The following is a 12,298-nucleotide window of genomic DNA, read 5'->3' as shown; positions in this document are numbered from 1 at the left end:
TACCCTGTGTAATATGTAGCAATGGGCAAAATTTGAATCACATTGTTGTAATTTTAATCATTTGGGAAATTTCACGTTACACATGATCCACAACATTCTATCAAAATGCTGCATTGTATAATTACAAGTTTTGACCTCTCATTTAATCAATCAATCAATCAGTCATTTGTTAAGCACACTACATACCCGTGAGGGTCTCAAGGCGCTGGGGGGGATAGGTGGGGGCTGCTACTGATCGAACAGCATGGTCTTTAGTGTCCATCTGAAGGTCAGCAGGTCTTGGGTCTGTCGTGGGCTCAGTGGGAGGGTGTTCCATGTCTTGGCGGCGAGGTGGGAGAAGGATCTCCCGCCGGTGGTTGTTTTTCAGATGCGAGGGACGGTGGCGAGTGAGAGGTCGGTGGAGCGAACTTGATGGTTGGGGGAGTAGAAGGAGAGCCGTCTGTTGAGGTAGGCTGGGCCGGTCTTGTGGAGTGCCTTGTGTGCGTGGATGAGGAGCTTGAAGGATATCCTCTTGTTGATGGGGAGCCAGTGCAGGTTTTTAGGTGGGGGGTGATGTGGCTGTGTCGTAGAACATCGAGGATCAGTCGTGCCGAGGCATTTTGGATGCGTTGTAGTCGATTGATGAGCTTGGTCGGGGCTCCTGCATAGATGGCGTTTCCGTAGTCGAGTCTGCTGCTGATGAGGGTCTGGGTGACTGTCTTTCTTGTATCTGTCGGGATCCGTCTGTAGATCTTGCAGAGCATGCGGAGGGTGTTGAAGCAGGAGGAGGAGACGGCGTTGACTTGCTTCGTCATTGAGAGCGTTGAGTCGCGGATGATTCCCAGGTTGCGTGCGTGGTCGGTGGGGGTCGGGGCTGCCCCCAGTGCCATTGGCCACCAGGAGTCGTCCCAGTCTGACAGGTTGAAGCCGAGGATGAGGACCTCCGTCCTGTCCGAGTTCAGATTCAGATGGCTGATCTTCATCCATATCAGGAAGTCACGCCTTAGTAGGGCTTGAAACCACAAGGCAGGCTACATGATATTTAACCACATCAATGCTACAGCAATTCTCCCTCAGCGCTGGAACTCATTGATTCCCATTGTTCATGACGAGCTCAGCTCGTCATGAGCACACAAGCAGTGTACTGCATGACGAGCTGAGCTTGTCATGAGCATGGAAGGGGTTAAAAGTGGGACATACAGAAAATGAATGTTACCATGTCCCCACAGTAATAAGGCCCCCAAAGAAATTTTCAATGTGGGAGACCTCAATCTAATTCAATGGTGAAGTCAGGTTTTGAATAAATATTAAAGGAAAGTCAATTTTATAAAGTTACCACTTCCTTGCCTAAGGCTTCAGGAGTCTAATTATTATTAGCCTCTGACAGGAGGTGAGCTGGTTATTGGCCTGAAAGAGGTGTGAGTGAGGTGTGAGCTTCGTCCTAGGAGCAACACAATAGGTCAGTGTGATTGACTGGTCAACCTGAATGGGCAGAGGATGCCTCCTCTGAGCTCAGCAAAATATTCAGGTTAAAGGCTGTGGTCATCCTGTTGGCTCTACCATGTCAAACTGTGCCTGCCATATCCGTCTAAGTCCATGCAAAATGCCTTTGCTCTTAAATGCGATCAAACTTGAGTCAGTAACAATTATTGTGTATCTCCTATCTGGTCACTGGTGTGTTTCAGTAGATGTCTGTCTCCTGGTTTGTTGTGGGCCTAGGAGTTGCTTCAAATTTGATTTTAGTGTTAGAAGTGGGAGGACAAGGATGATTTCCATATGACAAATCTATACACATCCCCAGCCCTTAGAGCCCATGTTTTTTGTGGCTTAAAACGTTGGAAATGTTAGTCATTCTGGGCCTGTATGTGGTGGTGCAAAGAGGAACTACTAAAAAAGTGGCTAAGTCAGAGCCCAGGAACATTTACTTTTGTTGTCAGAGGAGGACTAGGAATGTTTTAGGGTGTCCCCCACTGAGTGGATGGTGAAAACTACAAAGTTTGACCCACACCCAGGCATCAGAAAGTTTTCTGTGCCTGCAGAAAATCAGAAGAGAAATGGATCTGCCATCTGTAACCTGATAGGTACTCTAAAGAATTGGACCTGCTTCTTCTTATACCCATGACAAAGGAGTGTTACCCAAGAGTCAGCTGGCTGGCCAACTGAGTGGAGACAGGGACACAACAAATTGTAGGAGGCCTCTTCCTGGAAATACCAAGCTGACCAGTAGTAACTGGACTTAGACTAGACTTTGCTATTGGCCTCAGCCTAACACTATGGGTGCTGTCTCCTCAGGCTATGACATCCAAAGTTTAGAAACTTTTGAAAACCTTTCCTGCAGAGACTCAGCAGGGCCTGCCGGATAAAGGTATGTGACAGTCATTTCCTCTTTGCCGAATTGGAATGCAGATTTGTCATGCCTAAGGTCCCCAAGACCTCAGTAAAAGCAACCTAGATCCATTGAGCAAGAAATCCTGGAAGATCCAGAGCTCCAATTGGGCTGATGTTCTTCAAGTATCAGGCCTTTGTTTTCATGGCGGTGGATACAATTTTACAGGTGACCCACTCAGGGAGAATTATTTTTCTCACAAAATGACAAAGTCCTTTTTGCAATGGTAGTTAGATGAAATGTCAATGTTTTTCTTCAAAAGAGTGGCAAAGTATCTTCAGATGTGGACTTTAAAATGTTTTTTGAACTTTTTGACTTCCAGGCTTTTTATCAGGACCAATCAACTTCTTGTAGTTTACCTGGGATCATATGCGTTCAGCTTTAAATCGCGCCTAGCTTCTGGTGTACTGCTCCCATAGACTATCATTTGTTCTTTGTGCTCTGCTCTTTGCCACTATTTCTATTTCAATCTTTAACCTTCAATCTTTAAAAATTATTTAAAAATTGATAGCTTCCTTTATAGATGTTGGTCTTATTTCAATCATAAAATCTTTCTCTTCATTTTAAATGTAATTGTGGAGTTTTACTGTGTTTTGTATGTCTTTTTCTACTGAATGTGCTCAACTTAAATGCTTTAACAATGTATGAAAGGGGGCTGCACTCAAATATTCAAACTTAGTGCAAATTTAAACCAGTGTATGTGCTGTGTCGGGATTAGTGCCTGCACACTGTGGATATGAACTGAATATGGCCTGGTGCCAGAAGGCCACCAGGGCTCCAAACACGCACAATGAAAAAAATACTCCTTTTAAACAAACTGCAATGTATTTATCACATGAGTTTCTTCAACCAAAGTTCATTTTCTTACAATCATTGTTTACTACAAACATATCAATTTCATCAGTAAATCAGGACATCAAAGCATCATTAGTTCAATCAATGAAACTATGGAACATAATCAAAACATAACAAAAACCCAATGCATTTCGGGGCCCTGCCCCTTCGTCAGGGGTCTGTATAAGAAAAGGGAAAGAAAAAGGAAAGGAGACCGTATTACTTTTGTTGCCAAGGGGGACAAAATGTATATACACTAAAACTTGCGTTTTGTTACATCTGGCTTACCTAGTAATTGTTATATTGCGCGTTGCCAAAATGTTGACAGGGCGCGTAGTTCTCTTTTTTGACGTTCTATGGGAAAACGAGTGGAATTATGCGTTCATGAATGGTTGACTGACAGTCAAAGAAGTGTCATACTTCAAGTCAATTCAAAAGCTCACCTGAGTATAAAAAATTATGTCCAATCTGAAAAACGCGAATGGACATCTATCAGTATGATTGTCAATAATACTGAACAAAAGGTAACATGAACTGAACCAAGAAAAACGTGCATTTACCTGTGGGGTATGTGTGTATTCTAACCCCAGACAATCAATCTTGTCAACAGGGTTGCCTACAAAACAATAAAATCGAAATGTTGGAACTGAATATATCGCCAAAGGTTATCTGCCATTCTTGCCGCTTTAGGCAGGCACATTTGCTTACCTGCGGGGAGATTAATATTGCCAGTCCCGCTTCGTAATATGAGGTACACACGTCCGCTCTACATAAAGAGAACGAGTGTTACTTAAATCTAATGTGCACTCGTTTTGGTAACCAAAAACGAGAAAATAAGTTTCTAAGTTAGAAACTTATTTTCTCGTTTTTGGTTACCAAAACGAGTGCACATTAGATTTAAGTAACACTCGTTCTCTTTATGTAGAGCGGACGTGTGTACCTCATATTACGAAGCGGGACTGGCAATATTAATCTCCCCGCAGGTAAGCAAATGTGCCTGCCTAAAGCGGCAACAATGGCAGATAACCTTTGGCGATATATTCAGTTCCAACATTTCGATTTTATTGTTTTGTAGGCAACCCTGTTGACAAGATTGATTGTCTGGGGTTAGAATACACACATACCCCACAGGTAAATGCACGTTTTTCTTGGTTCAGTTCATGTTACCTTTTGTTCAGTATTATTGACAATCATACTGATAGATGTCCATTCGCGTTTTTCAGATTGGACATAATTTTTTATACTCAGGTGAGCTTTTGAATTGACTTGAAGTATGACACTTCTTTGACTGTCAGTCAACCATTCATGAACGCATAATTCCACTCGTTTTCCCATAGAACGTCAAAAAAGAGAACTACGCGCCCTGTCAACATTTTGGCAACGCGCAATATAACAATTACTAGGTAAGCCAGATGTAACAAAACGCAAGTTTTAGTGTATATACATTTTGTCCCCCTTGGCAACAAAAGTAATACGGTCTCCTTTCCTTTTTCTTTCCCTTTTCTTATACAGACCCCTGACGAAGGGGCAGGGCCCCGAAATGCATTGGGTTTTTGTTATGTTTTGATTATGTTCCATAGTTTCATTGATTAAACTAATGATGCTTTGATGTCCTGATTTACTGATGAAATTGATATGTTTGTAGTAAACAATGATTGTAAGAAAATGAACTTTGGTTGAAGAAACTCATGTGATAAATACATTGCAGTTTGTTTAAAAGGAGTATTTTTTTCATTGTGCGTGTTTGGAGCCCTGGTGGCCTTCTGGCACCAGGCCATATTCAGTTCAACTTAAATGCTTGGCACATTGCCCTTTTTTAAGCCTGACTGCTTAGTAGCATGTTACAAACGATTGACCACGGGTTCATATTATTTAATTCGTGTGACTTCTAGCAGGCAATGGCCTTATTTTTTCAGGCGACCACGTGTCCACCCCAAATAATAAATCACATCTCTGGAGTGGTATAATCGGCAAAAAAACAACTGGATTGGAATTTGCCGGTGGTAGTTAATTACTAATTGCTGAGAATAATTAGAGCATTCCTTTACTCACTTTTTTGTTTTTCAAAGTCACAGGCCAGCACGTTCCTAACTTTAAACATCAACTTATCATTATCATGCAAAAAAGACAGCTTGATAGATAAGCTTTTATTGAACAATTAATTAAAAGCATTCCAAAGAAAGCCCAAACAATTAGTTAAAGTCATTACAACTGGAATCCAGGTTCCTCTCCTAATGTAATTTAGGTTTGAGGGCTGACAGACAAGTGCTAAAGGGCCACACTTCAAATAGTGATTACAAACAACAAATAAAAGTGAAGCCTCTCTGTGTCCAAAGACTGCGAAATGTTGGCTTTTTCTCTGATGTGAGTACCTATGTTAAGCCTGGATAAGGTGCAATTTGTATTAAATGTTTCCAGTAACTATAAATGTTAAATTTGCCTCTAATTAAAGTGCTATATATTAAAGTGATTTAAAATGGGTGCCTTGGAATAATATTATCTAGCCTCCCCAGGCCAAGCATGCTCTGTTTACCTCTATCATGAGGTCCACTGTTGAGGTCTGGATAAAGTGCTAAGTGCCCAAAGTGCATTCTTTTTTGCAGCAAATATAAGAAATTTGAGGCCTACATTAGAGAACGTTATTTCTAGCCTCAAGGGCTGTAGATGATTTGCTTACCTCTAGATTATGCCCTTCAATTGAGTCCTTCGTGAAGTGTAAAGTTTTACTAGTAAGTAGAATAAAAACGGCATTGGACTCCATAGGTTAAAAAACAAATTGATTAAAAAACAAGTGATATTGTCTAGCCTTGTGACCATAGAGACCATTGGTGCCAGGCCATGCACTATTGACCTGTACCCCAGTATCTATGGTCCTGGGTTTGTCTAATATTCAGAGTCAATTTCGAGGCCCACATGAGGTGCAAAGTTTTCAACAACATGCTAACTTAAAGAGATTCTGGTTCAAACGTTGCTGCATTGGTTGAGGATGCTAGGGCATATTTCATGAACTTCAAAAATAGGGCCACTGGCACTGATGATTCGCCTCTCCAACAGGCTTGCACAGCATCTTGACCGGTCCTGATGTTAAGGCTCGGCCATATTGGCCTCAGCCAAAACCTTAATATTTGGATAAGCTTTTTGCAGATGCAGAGAGTTTGGCTCAGAGGTTCCTCTCCATTTGCGCAGAAGTGGCATTGTCTGTTGGGATCACTGGAATTCCTCCAGGCATGCTAGTAAGTTTTCAGGGGGATTAACCTGATTCTGAGTCTCATTCATTGTTTTTTCATATCTTTACAAAAAGGTAAGGAGAGATAACACAGCAGAACACCTGGCTCGTACACTGTAACTGCCCTGGCACTGTGTGCTAGTTTCTACAGACCCTCGCATCCTGGTCTCTCGATGCTCATTTTGCTTGCCTCGTCAGCAACTCTGATACCAGAGGCTCGGGAAGATCACTTGACCAAATCTCTCTGGCCTCCAAGGCTTCCAATGAGATATTTAGATAGCTTTGCCATGTAGTCAGGGGGTTGCTTAACTCTTCCCAAATCCTACGTTTGAGGGTGCTTCAATAACAATACAACATTTCATAACAATCTCTCCAAATTGGCAATGGTGTTGGCAATATAACATAATGTGCTTTTAAGCTTCCACTGCACTCCTGTTGCAAAATTTACAAACTGTTTAAGATCTAGGGATACTAGACCACCTGCCTATCTGTCATTCTTGCAAGACCCACAGGTGATCTCATAAACCCTACCAGGGCTGGATTTAATAAATGCATTACCGGTAAAGTAATTCCAATAAAAGGTCTTCTTAGTCTGTTTCCGTACTGAGATTGAATAATTTATGTTTGGCCCTGCCTTGTCACTAAAAAGCAATAATTGTCAAGTCAGAGAAGAATAAATCACAACCTCCATCAGTTCACAGTTTCATATAAAAATGCATAATGCATGGGATTTCGCAATCCCTGTATAGAAAACTGTCTCTAATTTTTCTGTAATAGGCAGCGCGTCACTCTCCCAGTCACCTATTATAAAGAATTGATGTAGAAGCTCAACTGTAAAAACATATTTGAGTTGAGTTTAAGTATCACAATGCCTGCAGTCAGAGTCCGAAGCCAGGGGTAAAGGTAGGTCAGATCATGGAGCATAATTAACCTAGCAGTTCAAAGAACAAAAGCAAAACTTGTTTTCTGTCTACTGCTCTGTTTTTCTAGCTGTATGGTGGCAAGCAGAAAGGAGATATTTATGGCAACATGTCTATTTTTGCACTCCTTAGAGTTAGAAAAGTTAGAATCTTCCTCCATGTCTCTGCACATTCCAGTTACTGCTCTATTTTTCCAAAAAATGATAGCAATGGGGTTGTTGGTTGAGCAGTCAGGCTTAACTTAGAGGGAAGTTGTAAAGCATTTGTGCAACACTTCAAACATTAAACAGTGAAAACACCACACACAAAGATTACACACCAGGTTAGAAAAAGAGAGCTTAACCTAATAAATAAATCAGGATCAAAATACCTAAAATATAATAAGTAGAACTTGAGTTCTGAAGTTTTAAAGAATAAACTGTAAAATAGCACTTAGAGGCAATAAGCGCTTATTTGGGATATCCGGACTGGAACAAAGTCAAAAGTTCAGACCGACCGTGATGGAGCGTGGGCCAGCTACAGTGACCTAGTTAGGCCAGCTGAATCAAAGTACCTTAATTTGAGGTTACGGAGCATTGTGTGGGTTTGGGTCGGAGATCTGGTGCGCAGCAGAGGCGAAGCTCCAGGTTTGTAATGCATCAACATCAAGGCTCCTGTTGATGGGGCTTGCAATGCCTTGACCAGTGTTGAGGATGCGTCGTGAAGTTGAGGCGATGTGTCAGCTCCAATATGTGAGGAAGCTGCGATGTGGAGTTTTATCATGGTCATCGAGGCTGTGGTTGAGGACCTGGCGTCGGTAAGAGCTTTGTTCAGCGGTGGTTCCGAAGGCGATGTGCCAAGTCCAATCCATGCAACAGCATGTGTCAGTTCTGTTCTGAGTAGCATCAGTGATGCATCACTTTGGCAGACAATGAATCAATTCCACTAGAGAAAACAACTTATGGCTACTTCCAAGGGTGTAGCACTGGTGTGGCACCACTTGGAAAGACAGACTCAAAGTTGGTAGAGTCCAAGTGCAGAAGCAGGGTGGCTGGATGTCTATTATGTCCCTGAGACTTCAGATCAGGAGGCCAACCAGCTAGTCTTTGGAGTGACTCTGGTTTCAAGTAATGCAGATCAAATAATGCAGATCTTGTCCTTCCCACCGAGGCAGGGGAACAGCAGACAACAGGGCAGCACAGCAAGGCAGAAGTTCAGCAAAGCAGCAGTCCAGCAGAGTGGAAGTCCTTCAGCAGCACTAAAGTTCTTCTTCCTACAGAGTAGTCACAGGTTCAGAGGTGTACTGAAGTGGAGGTGTCTGAGGTCCAATACTTATACCTAGTTGTGCCACAGAGGTCTTCTCATCATTCCCTGACTCCAGACTCACCACACGGGGTATGTAGTCCTTTGTGAGGGGACAGGACACAGCCTATTCAGGTGTAAGTTAGGCTGGGTCCAGCTCCTCCCTTCCATTCTGCCAGGATGGCCCATCAAGTCATACTTAAGGTCCCATTGTGTGTGACTGTATAAGGGGAATAAACAAATCCTAACTGTCACCCACCCCAGACATGTGATCAGAGACAGCAACCACAGTCCTGAGCACACGCGGTGAGGGTATTAGCAATGTAACATTCAGTTTCAATGAGTCATAAAAATGCAGTGGTCGACATCAGTGATTTTGGAAAAGGGGGTGGTGATGGACAGAGTTTCTGAATGATGCAGAATACTCTTACCAAGTCAGGAGATCATGGTTTTAATCCATCACCGTTTTTTAGCTCAATGCACCATCTCAGCTCAGAACCTGGCTATATGCAAATTAGTCTGTTCCTGTCCCAGTGCATGATGGGAACAGGGCAAACCAAACTACCAAGCCAATTCTTATACTGGGAAGGAAACAAGCTTCCGGGGACCGGTTTCTGGCATCACAGCCTTCGTCGGCCCGGCTTGCTTGAATCCTGATGGTGCAATGAGCAAGGGACTCACGTCTGAGCATACCCTCCCACACATAGTGTGGATAAAAGCGATTTTGGAAAAGGGGGTGGTGATGAAAAAAAAAAAAAAAAGTGGTCGACATCAGTGTCAGTTCAAAAAGTTTCTTTATATCTCAACAACAACTATGTTGAACAAAACAAACCAGCTGACACGTGTTTCGTCACCGGGAGAGGTCCCGTGACTCATCAGGGCTGTATAGCGATAGCATCTGGAGGTGTGCTAGACCCCTAAAACCGGTGATAATTCCAACCCGGTTGGGGGGGGGGAGCGGGAGATAGGAGCAACTGTGTAGGTCGTGGCTGGATAGCTCGCCCTGCTAGAATCGAGGGTGTGGACGTAGGTGGCCACAGGCTGAAAAATAGCCGTGCAGCGTGTATGAAGCTGAGGCTGGGGCGGGTACGTCACGGCGCTTAGGAATTGGATGGAGCCTATGATAACAGGAGGAGACTGTCCAGTGTCCGGCTGTGTGGTGAGTCGCAAGGAGCCGAGTGGGCGGCAGGCAGGGTGCCAGAGGCAGTACGGGTGCGGAAAAAGTGAGGCATTGTCTGTACGTGCGCTAGAAGAATAAAGCCGCCCGGGTGCGGGAAAGGGAGGCGAAGTCAGGTTGCTTGCAGGATGTTGCAGGCGCCTGACGTCTGGATCGATGAGTAATGCAGGGACACTGGAGCCGGTTTGAAAGTGATAGGACAGGCAGCAGGTACAAAATGGCTTTACTAAGAAAATGCTAACTTTCTAAAAATTGCATTTTCAGAATTGCAACTTAAATTCTGCCTGTACCATAAGCTGGGATTTTAAATTGCGACCAAACTTGAAAAGTCTGTCTCTTCATAATTAGGAATGAAACTTATACAATAGAATAAAGCAATCCCACTGTTAACCGATGAGAGATATAAGCCTTACAGTAGTAAGAAATTAATTTTCACAACCAGGACATTTGAAACCTAAAAGTACTTGTCCTGTCTTTTAAATACATTGCACCCTGTATATGTGTTGTCCATTACCTTCCTTACGGGTGGCTTGTATGTACAAAAAGGGAATGTTTGGGCCTGACAAGAGGTTTATCTTATACGGTCGAAATGGCAGTGTAAATAGCACACACAGGCTCTGCAATGGCAGGTCTGAGCTATGGTTAGACTGTTACTTAATTTGATGGCACAATAAGTGCTGCAGGCCCACTAGCAGCATATAATTTACAGGCTGTGGGCACAAATAGTGCACTTTACTAGGGACTTATAAGAAAATTAAATATGCCAATTGGGGATGAACCAATATTACAAACACAATAAGATAATGTACAGAGTGCTGAAACTTTTCAGACACTCACCCCCAGTCACAGAGTTAGGTTAAGTCCATCATTGTTCTTCTGCTCACTAAGCCACCCCAGTTTAGACCCAGCCATACTCAAACCAGTCTTGACCTTGCTCCTCATTAGAAGAGTCAACCCTGAACTGTCAGGCCAGGTCCTCCCTGACCAGAAACAGGCATCCTGGGACCGGTTTTGGGGTATCACCCCTCATAAGCTATGCTAGCTTGAATTCAGTGGCAAAGTGGACAAGGGACCTAGGTCTGAGCATACCTTGGCCACTTAGGGCGAACATAGCAAACACAATAATGTGATGGATGGAGTGTTAAAACTTTTCAGACACTCACCCCCAGACACAGATTTAGGTTGAATCCATCATTGTTCATCTGCTCATTAAGATACCCCGGTTTGGACCCAATCATATGCAAATCAGTCTAGACCCTACTCCTTGTGGGAAAGGTCAATCCCAAACTGACAGGCCATGTCCTCCCTTTACCAGCAACAAGCATCCTGTGACCGGTTTCAGAGTATCACCCCTCCTCAGCCAGGCTAGCTTGATACCAGTGGTAAAGTGTGCAAGGGACCTATGTATGAAAAACATATAAATCACCAGAGCCTCCTAGTCATCGATGCAATGATTGCTAGAAGATAATCATTCAGTTACATAATAGATAACTGTAAGAACTTCCATAGCTTTATGTGTTTTAAGAGGATAACAGGGTGTAGGCCCACATTATCTGGCAGTTAATCAAATACATTAATTTAATATTTTTGGCGTATGCAGTTCTTTTTATTGTAGCATCCCAGTTTAGTTAGTCATTTACTAAGATACGTATAACCCAGTACCATTTGAAGCTTTACTCTTTTGAAAAAACAACAGTTACTTATTATCTTGTTTGCTTAAATAGATGACCAGGATCTCATGTAGGGTCATCAAAGATGAACTGCATGTGTCATGGTCAGAAGGAATAACCAATGTATGTTGTAACTGAGGCAAACAGAGATCTCCTCATGCCATATCTTCAGAATAGGTAATTTAAAGGACTTTCTTGGAACCACATTACAGCGGGTACAAGAGGCCTGCTAGTAAATCACATTTTGTAGCAATTTCTTTCAGCGTCAGACATGGCTACAGTATCAAATGTATGTGAGTGCAAAATGAAATACATAACTACCATGTCGAAAGATAATGGGGGATATTTACAAGGAAAATGGCACCGCAAGGCACTGCGAGCAACTTTGCAGTGCTGCACTCTATCATTTAAAAAAAGCAGGGATGCACCGTATTAAGAAGCTGCCTACCACCAACACAGACACCATTGCACCATAGTGCAAGGGTGCCTGCATTGCAGGGACTGATTATTTATGCACAGGAAGGGGAGACAACCATTACAACGTGGCCTTTACACCGCAATACATTTAGAACGCGGTCATTCCAACGCAAGTTGTTACAACGACTTGCGCTGGATGGCTCTATGTGCTAAGGAATAGTATGATTTACTATTCCAACACCTTCCCCACTGTTACGTAGGCTGGAGTTGGAATAGTAAATCATACTATTCCTAAGTCCAGCGCCTCTAGTGCAAGTCATTGTAAAGACTTGTGTTGTAATGACCGCGTTGTAAACGTATCACGGTGTGAAGACCGCGTTGTAATGTCATATATCCACAGGAAGGGAC

This window comes from Lissotriton helveticus, chromosome 12 (assembly GCF_964261635.1).
Source record: "Lissotriton helveticus chromosome 12, aLisHel1.1, whole genome shotgun sequence".
NCBI classification, from domain to species: Eukaryota; Metazoa; Chordata; class Amphibia; order Caudata; family Salamandridae; genus Lissotriton; species Lissotriton helveticus.
The sequence above is the reverse complement of the archived record's forward strand: the minus strand, read 5'-3'. Positions refer to the sequence as shown.